The following is a 14,427-nucleotide window of genomic DNA, read 5'->3' on the forward strand; positions in this document are numbered from 1 at the left end:
GGAAAAAACCCCAACAACTAATGGTTTAGGGTTAAATCTATTAAGAAAACGTTGTGCAATATGTAGCTGATATTCTGGTGCACACTGCTGAGGGACAAGCCATTTAAAAGTACGGGAAGCCCTATTTGGGATTTTGTTGGAAGCTGGACCGAAGCTAAACCTGAAAGAAAGGCCCATCTAGTGCAGTAGGAGGTTTCCGTCCTCCTGGGTCTAACCCCTGCAATCCAGCACGCAAGCTCCAGACAAACAACAGGTTAAAGTGATTTTGGAGCTGCCCCTCCCTGCTTCAGGAACAGCACTGATCGCTGCTGGGCATGACGGATTTCATCCCTGCCTGCACAGTCACTGCTACACCCCACTCTCTACCAGCTGTGGCAGAAAAAGGTACAGTGGGAAGAGACCCCACCCCCATCCCCTGGAATATCCAGGCAGTGTGTAATTTAAACAAAGGCTTTAGCACACGTGTCAGGCCCTAGCGCTCCAAATGATACAAAACCTTTGGGACTGTTTGTAGCAACCAGGGACACACTTGGCCATTCCTGCTGCGGTAAGTATCTCGGGGCTATCATGACAGAGAAATCCAGTGCTTGTGCTTCCAGGGTACCGAATGGAGTTAAAAAGCGGTAGCGCCCCTGTAAAAAACCATGTATTGGCTGCTTGGTGGGCCCTGACACATTTCAGATCTCTGGTGGGGGTGGAACGCATACAACCATAAAAGTGGTACAGGGTCTAGTCTGAGATTAACACAGAACACCAAAGAGCACCTGTCATAAATATAAAGGGAAGGGTAACCACCTTTCTGTATACAGTGCTATAAAATCCTTCCTGGCCAGAGGCAACATCCTGTTACCTGTAAAGGGTTAAGAAGCTTAACCTGGCTGGCACCTGACCCAAAGGACCAATAAGGGAACAAGATACTTTCAAATCTTGCGGGGGGGACGGGTGGGGGGGAGGCTTTTGTTTGTGCTCTCTGTTTACGTGTTGGTTCTCTCTTGGGACTGAGAGAGGCCAGACAGAAATCCATCTTCTCAAACCCATCCGAATCCAAGTCCAATATTGCAACCAGTATAGGTGAGCCAGGCAAGGTGGATTAGTTTATCTTTTGTTTTATGTGAATTTTCCTGGGTTAAGAGGGAGGTTTATTCCTGTTTTCTGTAAAACTTTAAGGTTTTGCCCAGAGAGGAATCCTCTGTGTTTTGAATCTGAATACCCTGTAAAGTATTTTCCATCCTGATTTTACAGAGATGATTCTTTTACCTTTTCTTTAATTAAAATCCTTCTTTTAAGAACCTGATTTTTTCCATTGTTCCAAGATCCAGGGGTTTGGGTCTTTGATGATTTTGTAACCAATTGGTTAGGATATTATTCTCAAGCCTCCCCAGGAAAGTGGGTGTGTAGGGCTTGGGGGGATATTTTGGGGGAAGATGTCTCCAAGTGAGCTCTTTCCCTGGTCTTTGTGTAAGATGCTTGGTGGTGGCAGTGTACGGTTCAAGTCCAAGGCAAAGTTTGTACCTTGGGGAAGTTTTTAACCTAAGCTGGTAAGAATAAGCTTAGGGGGGTCTTTCATGTGGGTCCCCACATCTGTACCCTAGAGTTCAGAGTGGGAAAGGAACCCTGACAGCACCAAATTGAAGTCTGTCCTGTTAAACAACCCTCACCTTTGCCAGCAGGTCCGTCCTCTACACAAGTATCTTGGAGAAAGTCCCTCTAACCCTTTTATCTCCAGTGCAGTATATAATTTAAATTCTGAAGGGCTGCACCCCAAGGGTCTGACAGTATATATTGTTGGGTCAGCCTATCACCAAAGAGGGACCCCAGTCACTGGATTTTGCAGCTTGGGCTCCCTCAACTCGGGCTGAACCTGTGTGGGACAGGCTGGGTACACACTCAGCCCAGTCCACTGAATTGGCGGCTGTGCAGCGGCATTATCATTCTGTAATAACAGACAAGCACTGGCTGGTGTTATATGTTCAAACTCGCAGTGGGTCTGTGAGGCCTTGACAACATACCTGCTTCGGTGGAGTATGAATTTATTTTGCAGTGCAGATCACAAGCCTTTATGCTATCAAGCCCTTTGGCCCCATGTATGGAAACTAAAACTAAACTAGGTAACTCAGTGGTACATGTGGTTAAAGTAAAAGCTCATTCCAGATGTGGGGAAGTGAGCAAGGAAAACAACAGAGTAATGATGCCGTCAGCCCCAGAAAACCCCCCCATATCTGGCACCAAGGTGGGGAGGCCCCTACTTTATAATGTAAATAGCCAGCCCTGCAGTTTATCCAGTCCGAGTAGAAGCAGGATCTAAAAGCCAGACTCAATGGCTACATGCTATCAAGTTAAAAGTATTTGAAGGCTCCCACCCAGGAAGCACCAGAAATTGTGTTTGCTTTTTAGGCTGTGGACAATGTTCCGAGAAGCTGTTTAATCTTGCAAGTCTACCGCTGCGGTGCATGGAGAAGGAAACACAATAAAATGCAGAAATAATCTAAGTTTAGGAATACGAGGAAGCCTCTGTCATTGAAGTGACAGCCAGAAGCCCAAGTCAGTGGTGTGAAATAAACAATGCCACTGCTTATCGCATACAATTCTGCAAGTGGCCTAAGAACAAGCAAAAACATGAACTGTGTCTGCCAGAGCTCAGCCATTTGTATGGCAAAATGATAAAGGACTATTGGAAAGACTTTGTTGATAAAAGAAGTAAAGGCAGCCGAATCAAGTCAAAGGCGAAGCCGATGGAGTCTATCCACCAGGGATGTAGTTTGGAGCCAGAGCAGTAGTATGAACACAAGCGGATATGAAGACCCTTTGGGAACACAACGGAGCATTCCAACACAAACTGGCTGCTGATGTATTAAGCCCAATGAATGAGCAAGGCAAAGCACTCGTTAATTAAGAGTTCGGGAATGTATCAGCTTTTGACTGGATACGTGATCTAGTTCATTTGTTGAAGGAAGTACAGCGTAAAGTGAATGCAACAGTTAACCAAACCAATAAAGATAATCAAAGTAGGGCAATAGTGCGGGCCGTAACATGTTCTGTGTCTGGAGAGGATGCACGAGGAAGAATCAAAGCCACTCTCACGGATACAGAACAAGGTAAATTGCTCTTTTATCATCACAAAGAAATTAAAAACTTGGTATGGCAAAGATCATATTAATTAATGTAAAACAAAAAAACCTCGCAGGGGTCCAGTAGCAGGGGGTTAATTGTGAAAAGGATACAGACCTCCTTATCCCACTCACACAGTTCACCCCAGTAACTGCAAAACAGCAGGTCATTCAAACCATGGTAAAAGTACAGCCAGTAGGTGTACTGGAAGACACTGCAACACACAAGGTTTGAAAAAAGTTTGTTTCTCCTCCTGTTGCAAAATAATGACAAGGTCTGGAAAGCCCTAAACTCGTCCTGTTTGCACCTAGGAGGCACCCGCATGTCTGACAGGTTTCACAGTGGTAGCTGTGTTAGTCTGTATCAACAAAAACAATGAGGAGTCCTTGTGGCACCTTAAAGACTAACAAATTTATTTGGGCATAGTGAGTGTAATATCTTGCAGACAGAGTGCTGGCATGTGCGTTCACTCTGGGGGAGCTATCTCCAAACTGCGCAGTATGGTTGAGATGCTGGGGAGCTAGTGAAGTAAAAACTGCTCATGCTGGAAATGGTAAATATTGTGTGATGGCTGGAAATAATCATTTTCGGTGTGGATCCAAAGACTGATATTTTGACTGGCCAATATTTTGCTTCACACCAAAGTTCACCGCAGTGATAAATGGAAAGACTTTGCATCCCACACCCATTTTTCGTAATGTAACTGAATTACAGGCTGAATTCAGATGACAAGAGAACGCCTTAAAAGCAATACCCACATTTGGGCATCCTGTTCTTCCCTTGAGCCTGGATCTTAAAAGCTTAATAGCCAGGAACAGGAAATTAGGGAGTTAACTAGTCCTTCCTGGTGGGAATAAGTGTACAAAGTAGGATAACATGCATGATGCGGATTGTCATTCAAAGCTTTGGTAGTTATCAATGTCATTGTGGTAATGATAATTTTAATTTTGTACTGTCAAGTTTATTAGTTGTACAAGATATTGCAAAATCATAGATGTTTGAAATGCTTAATATAGTAAAACCCACATATTATGTAGGGTTTTAAGGTGAGGAATGTAGGATAAGTATAAAAAAGAATTAGGGCTTGTCTACACAGGCATGTTAAATCTGAACCACTGCAATGGATACAGCGGTGTCAATTTAGCGGGTCTGGTGAAGACACAATAAATCGATGGCAGAGTGCTCTCCCATCGACTTCAGTACTCCGCCCCTCGGGGAGGCGGAAGGAAAGTCGGTGGGAAAGTGTCTCCTGTCAACATTGCACGGTATAGACACCACCTTAGGTTGATGTAAGCTTCATCGAAGGGGTCCCTGAGTCACAGCCACCCAAAAGTTGTGGGGGGCCCAGGGCAAAATCTGAAACTGAGACCCCTGCCCCCATTCTTTCAAAAAAATTATTACAGAGATGAAAGAGTTTAGGAAGAATAAGATGTATATAGAGACCTGATCGCAGAACAGCCACAATATAAATCAATAACACTTTTGATATTATATTCATTGTAGAGCTCTACTTTCAAAAGACAGGACAAAGGAGATGAAGTGGCTTGCTTATCTACAATATGAACCAAGAATAAATCACCAAGTTGGACAGGCTAATTTGAAAAGAAAAAACCCAGCACTTCTTCTCAAAGAAGGTGAGGCGTGATTAGAGGTGGTTGAGAAATTATTTCTCAAGAAATTTTTTTGCAGGTTTTTGACAACCCCCCACCAAAAAAAATGTACTGAAAGTTTCCATTTTACCCAGAAAAGAGAGTCACTTGCTGTCCAAAAAAAAAGTTTCCATGGAAAGTTTTCAACCAGCCCTAATTCTAATAGTGGTCCTGGGGCCTTATTCTGCAAACGCTTGTGCACAGAGTAACTTTGGGTTACTGAGGCCTACTTGTGTGAGTAAAGTTACTCACAAGCATGTTTACGGGCTCAGGCCCTCAAGTCAGTTATCAGTGATTTACAACTCTTCTTCTTTTCTGTTGAACTGGGACATTTCCATCAGGGGACATTTTACTTTGTCATTTCATCTTTTTCTTTCAGCTTTTAAACCAGGACACTTCCTAAGTGCTGCTTTGATATCAACTTTTTTTAATTCCCATCCTCATCGTGAGGTTTCTTTCTTGCATTTTCCATGCACAACAAGCAAAACAAATACTTTCAGTCTGGATAACTTATTTGGAGTTAAGGAAAACAAGCAAAGAACAAATGTAATCTCAGCTAGAGAGCACACACCGTTCCAGAATCTACATCAGCTTCTCTCCCCTCCCCTCACATGCCATTCAAGATTTCCAATTGTTGCTGCAACCAAAGCAGATCCATCCCAATGGTGGCAGCACCAGTGTAAACAAGTTAACCCCATGACAGTATGGTGATTAAAACACTGGCCCCTTCACTAGCATTTGCTCCACTGCTGGTTCTGGTGGAACTGCCCTGACCAGTGCTAGTACCAGTGGGGTGTCATACAGTCCAGGCCACATGTGTCACTCTAACAATCATTGTGAATAAACTCAACACTGTCCTCAGCAAGAATGCTAGTCAGGAACTGGATTTTCCATTTCATGGGAAATTCCACGCTCTCAAAGTTTGCTTTTGTTCCAAATCTCAGAACAAAATATCAAATTTCAAAAACGAAGTTTGGAAACAAATTAATTTGGGGTCAGTCAAAATGTTTCATTTTGAGAAAAACAAGATGTTGTTTTAATTTCTCTTTTTATTTCATTTTGGGTTTATTATTTTAGGTTTGCAATATAAAAATGTAATATCAACTAAAATAGAAATATCCAATAAGGTCAATGTTATTGAAAATTGTTTAATTTTGTTCAAATGAAATTTCATTGAAACAGACACATTCTTGTGGATTTTGACGAATTTGTATTTGCCAGTGGAAAAAATGTTCTGATGGAAACTTTTTGACCAACCCTAGACGCAGGGAGTCTCCTTAAATTTAAAAGGTATAGCACACATTCATTGCACCTCCCCTTCTTTCACACAGCTATGTACCCGACCAGTTATGGTAATCCTACAATGGGTTCACACACACACTTACACTTCACTATGCTCTCAGTCCTGCAAGGAGAACCAGGCAGACAGAGGTGTGCCGCAGAGATCCTCGTGGAAGACAGTGGGGTTTTCTTTGTGTGCAGAAAGTTGCCAACGCAGTTCTCCTGGCAGGATGGGAATCTGATCATGGAGCTGTGTAGCAGTCTGTGTTTAAACACACAGTACACACACACACACACACACACACACACACACTCACAGAGTACACACACTCTGTGTTCCTACAAAAGGCATATGTTCATTCATATTTCATATGAATCTGCTGGCCTGGAGTGGTGCAGTATACGTCCTGTGCAGTTTATCAGTACAGGTCAATGGACCACTGGCTCTGTAAGCTTAGAAGCTGGTGCAGCAAAGCCAGCAGACCTTGACCATTTCATCACATCCACCTTATAAGTTCTGTTAATGCCACAACCCCGCTTAAAGCCCAGACTCTGGTGTGCTGCCCAGGCTTTGCTAGACCCACAGTACCAGTTCAGGACACTTGGGTGATATGCCACCCTGACTGGTGTGTCTGGTAAACCCCAGACTGGTCCGGTTGCTAAACAAAGAGCGAGACAGCAGGGCGTGGGGGGTGGGGGGAAGTCTATTCCTAGCTTTGCAGCAACCTCCTTGTGTGACCCTTACAACCTCTTGGGTGACTGGGAAATCCTTAGTTAAAAGGTGCTACAGAAGCAGTTGCTTAGCGACCATAGAAATAATTCCATTAGAGTTCAAGGTGTCACAGGGCTGTTCTTAAAGAATGGAAGAGACAATCACACTTCATTAAAGGGCCACACAAAGCAAACAGTGCGTGTGCACTCTTCTGTTCTCGGTTCTGATACAACCTGTCTCCCCACACCTTCTATGTTCCACAACGACAACAGACATCGCACCCCAGCACTCTGCTCTGAAATACTCAACACACAGGAAAGAGGCACCGAGCCTCAACGGACACGACCTCACATCTTCCTCAGTTTCCTCCCTTGACAAGCCAGCTGCAATGCTATCTTGCCTCTTCCCAACTGACTCTCACGCACGCCATACTGAGAGCACAAGATTTACATCTGTCTACTTACGTTCCTGCCTTCCCTTAACAACTCTTCCCCGCTCCACCCCTCTAACAATGCTTCAAGTGCTGTTATATCAATTTAGATGGAATAAAGGTGTTAACATAATCCAGTCACTGTCCAACTTTAAACACTGTTAAACAAGGTCCAGGACTGGGCATACAGAGACCTCAGCCTGCTCGGCACGATGGCAAACACACCAGTAAACCTCCTTTTAACCTTTTGTTCAGGATAAAGAAAAGAAGGGAAAACAGTTACAGCATTGGAAATGTAGAGCAGTAAGTCAGGTTTTCATTTTAACAGCATCTCTTATTCCCTTGCCCTTAGCTGGAGAGCATTTTAGAAGGAAAACCCCCTTGTTTGGCCATCTCTAGATGGAGTCAAAGATGGTAACAACTGTCCTTTGGGAGAGAAGAGAAGTCAGTTGAGCTGGACTGGAGCGGCTGCTGCTGTTAACGTCCCATTCTATTTTACCTCAGGGTGTATCTGGGATCCAGCTGAAGCCGGGAGAGTAGGAACTGGCATCTGGGTCCTGCTCTCTGGCCTGGCCAGGACATCTCTCAGGACCAGGATCACAAAGTTCTGGGATCCCAGGATACGATGGGGGCGGCAGCCATGATGCTGAAGTTCTCTCCAGTAGCCAATTTTTCTCCCCAAAGACTCTTTCTTTAAGAGCCCACTGATCTGGGCTTCCCCCTGCCCTTCTCCTTCTTGCCTGGTTCCCTGGCTGGCCTCTGCAGTGACGGAGACTAGGAGAGCAGGGCAATACCGAGTCCTCTCCCAAGGGCCCCCCCAACCACACATAGAAGCACCTCAAGAGGAAGAGGAAGCTCTGCATTTGCACCAATGCAGTACTTCCCCGGGGGGCTGAGGACAGGTCAGTGAGGGTGGGGAGGTAGGGGCCTGTGGAGCCAACAACATAGTAAAATGGCTGGTCTCCCCTCCTCTACCACCATCCAAACATCACTTCTCAGGGATGCGCAAGAAAGGAGGAACTGGCACAAACCACCAGTTCTCAACCCTGGAAACCAGTTAAATCTCAGGAAACACCTAGCCAGCCCGGGCCCCCTTGATCACGGCATGGCTGAAGATCGCTGCGCTGTGTACCTGCACGTGTCCTGAGCTACCAGCCACCAACAGTCAGACAGGGAACGTAGCACCTACCTCCAGGTGCTGGCTGAGGAGCCCTTCTGTTCTGTCCAGGCTACGTGCCACTCGGAGCTTCACGATCTGATGTGCAGCACCTCCACACAGATGTGGGGCTTTATGGGCTGGATTAGGATTTTTAAAAAGGGAGTCACAGGCAAGTTAGAGAAAACAAGTCCAACGAGTCTTGGTGACAAAGGCTTTACCCAGTAATGCGGTTTCAAGGGAGTAATCATAACAAAAACAGTACACTTATTGCACCGTCTTTCATCCAGGAATCCCAGTGCCTTTTGCAAGTAATTAATTACTCCTTACAACACCCTTCAATCACAAAAGTCTTGAGAGTTTTGCAAGGAAGAAAAATTAATCTCCTTCTGCCAGCTAAGTAAAGACAAGGGAGACAGTAATGGGCAGTACTTAGGCAGGAGATCTACAAAAAAACTGCAGAGCACTGCAGAAATACTGTTGAAGATTCACAGCCAGATCCTTAGCTGCGGTAAGTCGGTGTCATCCCATTAACTCTAATAGACATCTATGCCAGTTCACACCAGGTGACTTGAGTGGAACTGTGTTGATTTACACTAGCTGAGGGCCTGTCTCTAAAGGTATTGCTAGACTAGGCCATGTCTACACTACCACTTATGTGGACAAAAGTTATGTCACTTAGGGGTCTGAAAACACACACCCTTAGTGACAAATTTTGCCAGCATAAGTGGTAGTGTGCACAATGCTGTCGGTGGGGGAGCTTCTCCTACCAACATAGCTACCAGTGCTGGTTGGGGTGGTTTAATTATGTCAACGAGAGAACTATTTCCCACCAGCACACGAGAGATCTTACAGCAGCGTAGCTGCATCTGTACAGCTGTGCCGCTGTACGCTCTATAGCTGGAAGTTTGTGGTCCTCTTTTAAACTTGAGTTAATTGATTGCCAATTAGCTCAACTTGACTAATATGATGGCAAGTTCTAGATTAAAAATGCCACAAATGTAGGTGTCCTGAAAAAATTTATTCTAGTAAATCAATCACTTGTGTGATGTAACAAACATTTGCAAAGTGTCTAGACTAGCATTCATAGTGGTGTTAGTTCTGTTGAGTCAACTGCCTGTCAATTAAGTCAAGTTAAAACAAAAGCACAAAGTTGAGTCTTAGCCAGTTTCTCTCAACCTTTTCAGGTTGGGGACCTCGTGATCAAAACCAAAAGATTTTCATTAACTCTTTACATGTTTTACTCTTCTATAAAAGAAAGTATCCATGATAACGATCAGCTATATAATTAACCAATGTGTGTTTTGAGAGGCTGACAGAATACTTGACTTTGAGAGGTAAAGATATGTGCAGAGCAGAGGAGCAAAATTTTCTTTGCTTTAGACTGTAATAAGTTTTGAATGCCTTGTGACCTGCCCCATCCCAATTGCCTTGTGATCCCCAGGTTGAGAACCCCCAGTCTAGACAAACGAAGGGTAGGAAGAGCTCTTCCCTTTGAGTGAATACTGAATCAGTATCTAACTGTGCTGTTAGGAGGCACTGTGTTGCCAGAATAACAATGTTTGTTTGATGGAATGTTAAGCACACTTTGGGGTAACTGAATTCAGTCAAAAATTCCCCCTATGGTTTCAGCTGGACACAGTGTTCTTCATGTTACACCAAACTTCTGTACACTGCTGAATAGTCACCACAAGCCACTCCAGCAGGGGCTGCACTTCAGTCATGATAAAGCGACTCCTGTCGTTATATATCAAGGTCTGATTCTACTCTTGCTTCCATTGTTTGTACATTGCTTGTTATTCCTTTGTCATCAGTGGAGTTACTCCTGTGGGGAGACTCAGGTCTGCTACGTGTAAATTAGTTTGTGAACTGCTGGGAGGTTTTTCTGGATGAGTGTGGCTGGCTATGCCATATGTAAATCATGATTGTTAACCTGGAAACCAAGGGCCACTCAGGTACATCAGTGGTCTCAAGGTTGCAGAACAGAGAGTAAGGAAGCATGGTTATAATTTGGGAATGATAGGCTGTGTAATTAAACATTAGAATCATGGGTTTAGAGACAGTGCTTAATTTGTAATGAAAGAGTTGCCAGGGCTCAAAGATTAGGTGCTAGAACTCAAGTAATTTTTTTTACATTCATAACAGATGCAGCAAGCCCAGAGGTGCTGGGGCTATGAACTGCCAAGCCCAGAGGTGCAGTGGGGCTCAGCCCTGGCAAAACTTAAGCACCATTTGGAAGGGAGGGCCATCTAGTCTAACCCAATGCCAAGATCCAGGATTCGTTGTGTCTAATCCATCCAAGACAGATGGCTAGCCAGCCTCCTTTTGAAAACTCCAGTGAAGGAGCATCCATGGCTTCCCTAGGCGTCTGTTCCATTGTCCTACTGTTCTTACAGTTAGGAAGTTTTTCCTGAGATTTAATCTAAAGCTGCTATGCGGTAGTTTTAACCCATTGCCCCTTGTCCTGCCCTCTGTGGCAAGAGAGAGCAACTTTTCTCCATCTGTTTTATGGCAGCCTTTCAAATATTTGAAGACCACGATCATGTCACCCCTTAATCTCCTCTTTTCCAAACTAAATATACCCAGTGCCTCCAGCCTTTGCTCATATGGCCTGCATTCCACCTCTTTGATCTTGTCATTTGCCTCTGGAGCCTTTCCTTTCTGAAAGACAATGCATGTCTCTAACACCAGTTGACTGGAGCACCTTGAAAGGGAAGAGAGAGAGCTTTGTGGTATATTAAAAGCTGTTAAAATTGTAAACAGTCACTGTAAATTCTATGGGGTTTTCCTGGTCCTGCTTGCACGTTAGGGGCTCTGTAGAGAAGCACGTAATCTGGGTCTTTTGGAGCTAGAACTGTCTAGGGGTTTGGACGGTTAGGATTCATCTACACAGGGACAAGGCCCAACCAAGTCTCCTTGTGTTATTAAATTACATGGTGCCTTGAGGGTGCTGTTGTTTGTGTTCCAAGTTCTCTCATATAGGGCCAAAGGAAAATGAAGCCAAACTGAATGGTCCAGTCTGGGATGAGCTGCAAATGAAACACTTCATGTATACTGAGGAGGGCTCTTCTTTCTGGGGCAATACTGAGCAAGCAGTACCAAGCACGACAAACCACAGGAGAACTTGGACCTGCTGCACCCGAATCTCCTCTCACTTAGACCAGCATTAACCCCAGTGGCACCCATGGAGTTTCTCCTGATTTATACCAGCGTAAGCGAGGGGAGACTCATCTGCACCTCAGGAGGTCTGACTGCAGGGCAGAACGAGGGTAGGACTCCACCATTCTGATTGGGCAGCTTTCCACCCCTACATCACACCCTTTGTGCAGCCCTTTACCCCTGTAAGGCAGGGAGCCATCTTGTGCTGACAGAGTAAGTGTAGCTCATGCTGTTGTCCAGTTCAGTATCCGTTACACGCTTAGTGGTATTTGCCTATCAGATTGTGTGGCTGTTAGCACAGCAGATGGGTGGGTGGAAAGCGAGTAGGCACTTGTTGCACTCAGAGCTGGGGTGGTGCCAGTTCCCCCACACTTCATTGGTACGTTGTCAAACAGCAGGAGAAGCAGCTGCTGGAGGAATTAATGCAAATTCACCCCCCCAACTCCCACCCTACCGGCAAAGCACTGGATTTGCAGCTCCCCAGAGCTAAGCTGAGCTGGAAGCCTACATTCCCCAGGGCGTGCACAGCCTGGCTCCACATACCCTTCTTCCACCCCAGCGTGGGGCCGGCCGTGTGGAGGCAGGGAGCTGTATCCCCGCAAAGGGCTGTAGCCATGGGCATGTTCCTTTTGTGTGCCAGGTGGCTCCAAGAGGAACTCCCCAAGGCAGAATTCCTCTCGGAGCTCCCCTCGCAGTGTGGGGAGGAGGTAGGCTGCTCCACACCCCATCCAGCACTGGGCAGGGCCCAAAGGAGCTCAGAGAAAAAACAGATAACAATAAATCAAATCACTGAGCAGCAATTGAAGACTCAGAGATCTGTAAACTACAGGCTACAGAGCATCAAACCCAGGAGTCCTTCCCCAAAACAAAGTTTCCACCGGCTTCCATGGGAGTTCTTCCCCAGAAAGGACTGCAGGACTGGGCGCCAGAAGAACAGCCAGAGTAAGGTAGTCCTAGGTGGTAGAAGCTGAGCTAAGCTGGGAAAAAGAGAAAGGAAACCAGATATGTCCATGATTAAGGTCAAGCAGAGAAAGTTTTGTTAGGATTCTCCAACAAACATGTAGTGCCTCCTGTCTCCCAAACAGCAACGGATCCTAATGGTAACTCTTAGAGGACTTCCTTCACCGGCTCTGGATATGTCCAGAATTAGAAACCTATGACGTCTTACAGCTTATTTTTGCTGCAGTGCAGATCTCTACTCCCCACATTACATAAACCCCTGTCATTGGGAGACAACACTAGCTATGCATCACACACACTTTACATGGACAGGACATGGACTTGGAAACCACATCATTACCCTGACGCAGAAATCCCCACAGGCACCAGGGCTGAAATAACATCCATGAAATGGATAATATATGAATGAATGCATATTGCTCACACACCTTACAGGGGCCTAAATTAAGTGTATCTACTCTAGGAAGGGATAGCTCAGTGGTTTGAGCATTGGCCTGTTAAACCCAGGGTTGTGAGTTCAATCCTTGAGGGGGCCATTTAGGGATCTGGGGAAAAAATTGGGGATTGGTCCTGCTTTGAGCAGGGGGTTGGACTAGATGACCTCCTGAGGTCCCTTCCAACCCTGATATTCTAGGATTCTAGGAAGGGTTCTAGGCATTGCTGTAGACAGGTGAGTGAAAATCTCTGGTCATCGTGCAACTGTGGTCAAAAAATGCTAAAAAGAGGATCGAATGACATGGTCAATGAGACAAAGGATAGTGTATTGCCTTTATACCAGTTAGTGGGGCAGTCTCCTCTGGAATATTGTGTGCAGTCCTGGTCATCCCATCTCTAAAGGGACATTGCAGAAACTAGAGGCAGCTCAGGGCATAACTCCATAGGGACACTCAGGAAAGTAAATTCACACTTTTAGCTAATGTAGATTAAAAATGGTTTAGTTAAACTGCTTTAAACCTCTGTGTGGACACACCCATTCAGAATTAAGGTAGCCTTAAATCAGTTTAGTTTAATTTGGAAGTGAATTAAACTAAACTGAATTAAAGCTATTTTAATTCTGAACGAAAGTGTCCACACAAACATTGAATGCAGTTTCATCCACTTTAAATTAATACTTTTAGCTAATTTAGATTAATTTTCCTGAGCATCCCTATGTGGACAAGCCCTCAGAGATGAGCCGTGAGAATGAGCAAGAGCCTGGAAAAGCTCTCATACGAAGAGAGATTGGATTGTTTATCTTAAAGAAACTAATCAGAAGGAACATAAGAGTATATTAGATAATGAAGGGAACAGAGAAAGTTGATCAGCAGCTTCCTTTTCCAATTCATAGCACAAGAACAAGGAGACATCAGAATATTCAGAACCAATCAAAGGAAATACTTTTTCATGCAACATGTAATTAGACTATGGAACTCTCAGCCACAGGAAGTCGTTGAGGTCAAGAATTGAAGATTTGATTTGCATGGACATCAAGAACATCCAAAGTTATCATAATTAAGGAAAATAAAACTTTTGGAAGGTATTTCAAACTTTATACTTCAGGGCTTAAGTTGATCTCTGACTATTTCAGACCAGGATGAGACCTTTAGTGAGGGGCAGATTAGCCTACATCTGCCTCCTACAGGGCTCTTACACCTTCTTCTGAAGCATCTGGTTCTAGTCAACATCAGAGACAGGATACAGAACTAGATAGACATTGGGTCTGATCCAGTCTGACAATTCCTATGTTCCTGAAATGTGCTATAAAACAAGACACTATGGCTTCTGTGTAGATCTGCTCACCACTGAGATACCCAGACTAAGGGCTAGAAGCATGACTGTGAGGGCAAGATTGTCTCTCGATCTATACATGTACAAAAAGGATTAAGGAGATGAGGCATTCCCTTCCATGTTACAGTGTAGAATATCCACAAAAACAACAAGGAGTCCGGTGCCACTGGACTCCTTGTTGTTACAGTGTATAATGTCACCTGTA

The sequence above is a fragment of the Natator depressus genome, chromosome 4 (assembly GCF_965152275.1).
Source record: "Natator depressus isolate rNatDep1 chromosome 4, rNatDep2.hap1, whole genome shotgun sequence".
NCBI classification, from domain to species: domain Eukaryota; kingdom Metazoa; phylum Chordata; order Testudines; family Cheloniidae; genus Natator; species Natator depressus.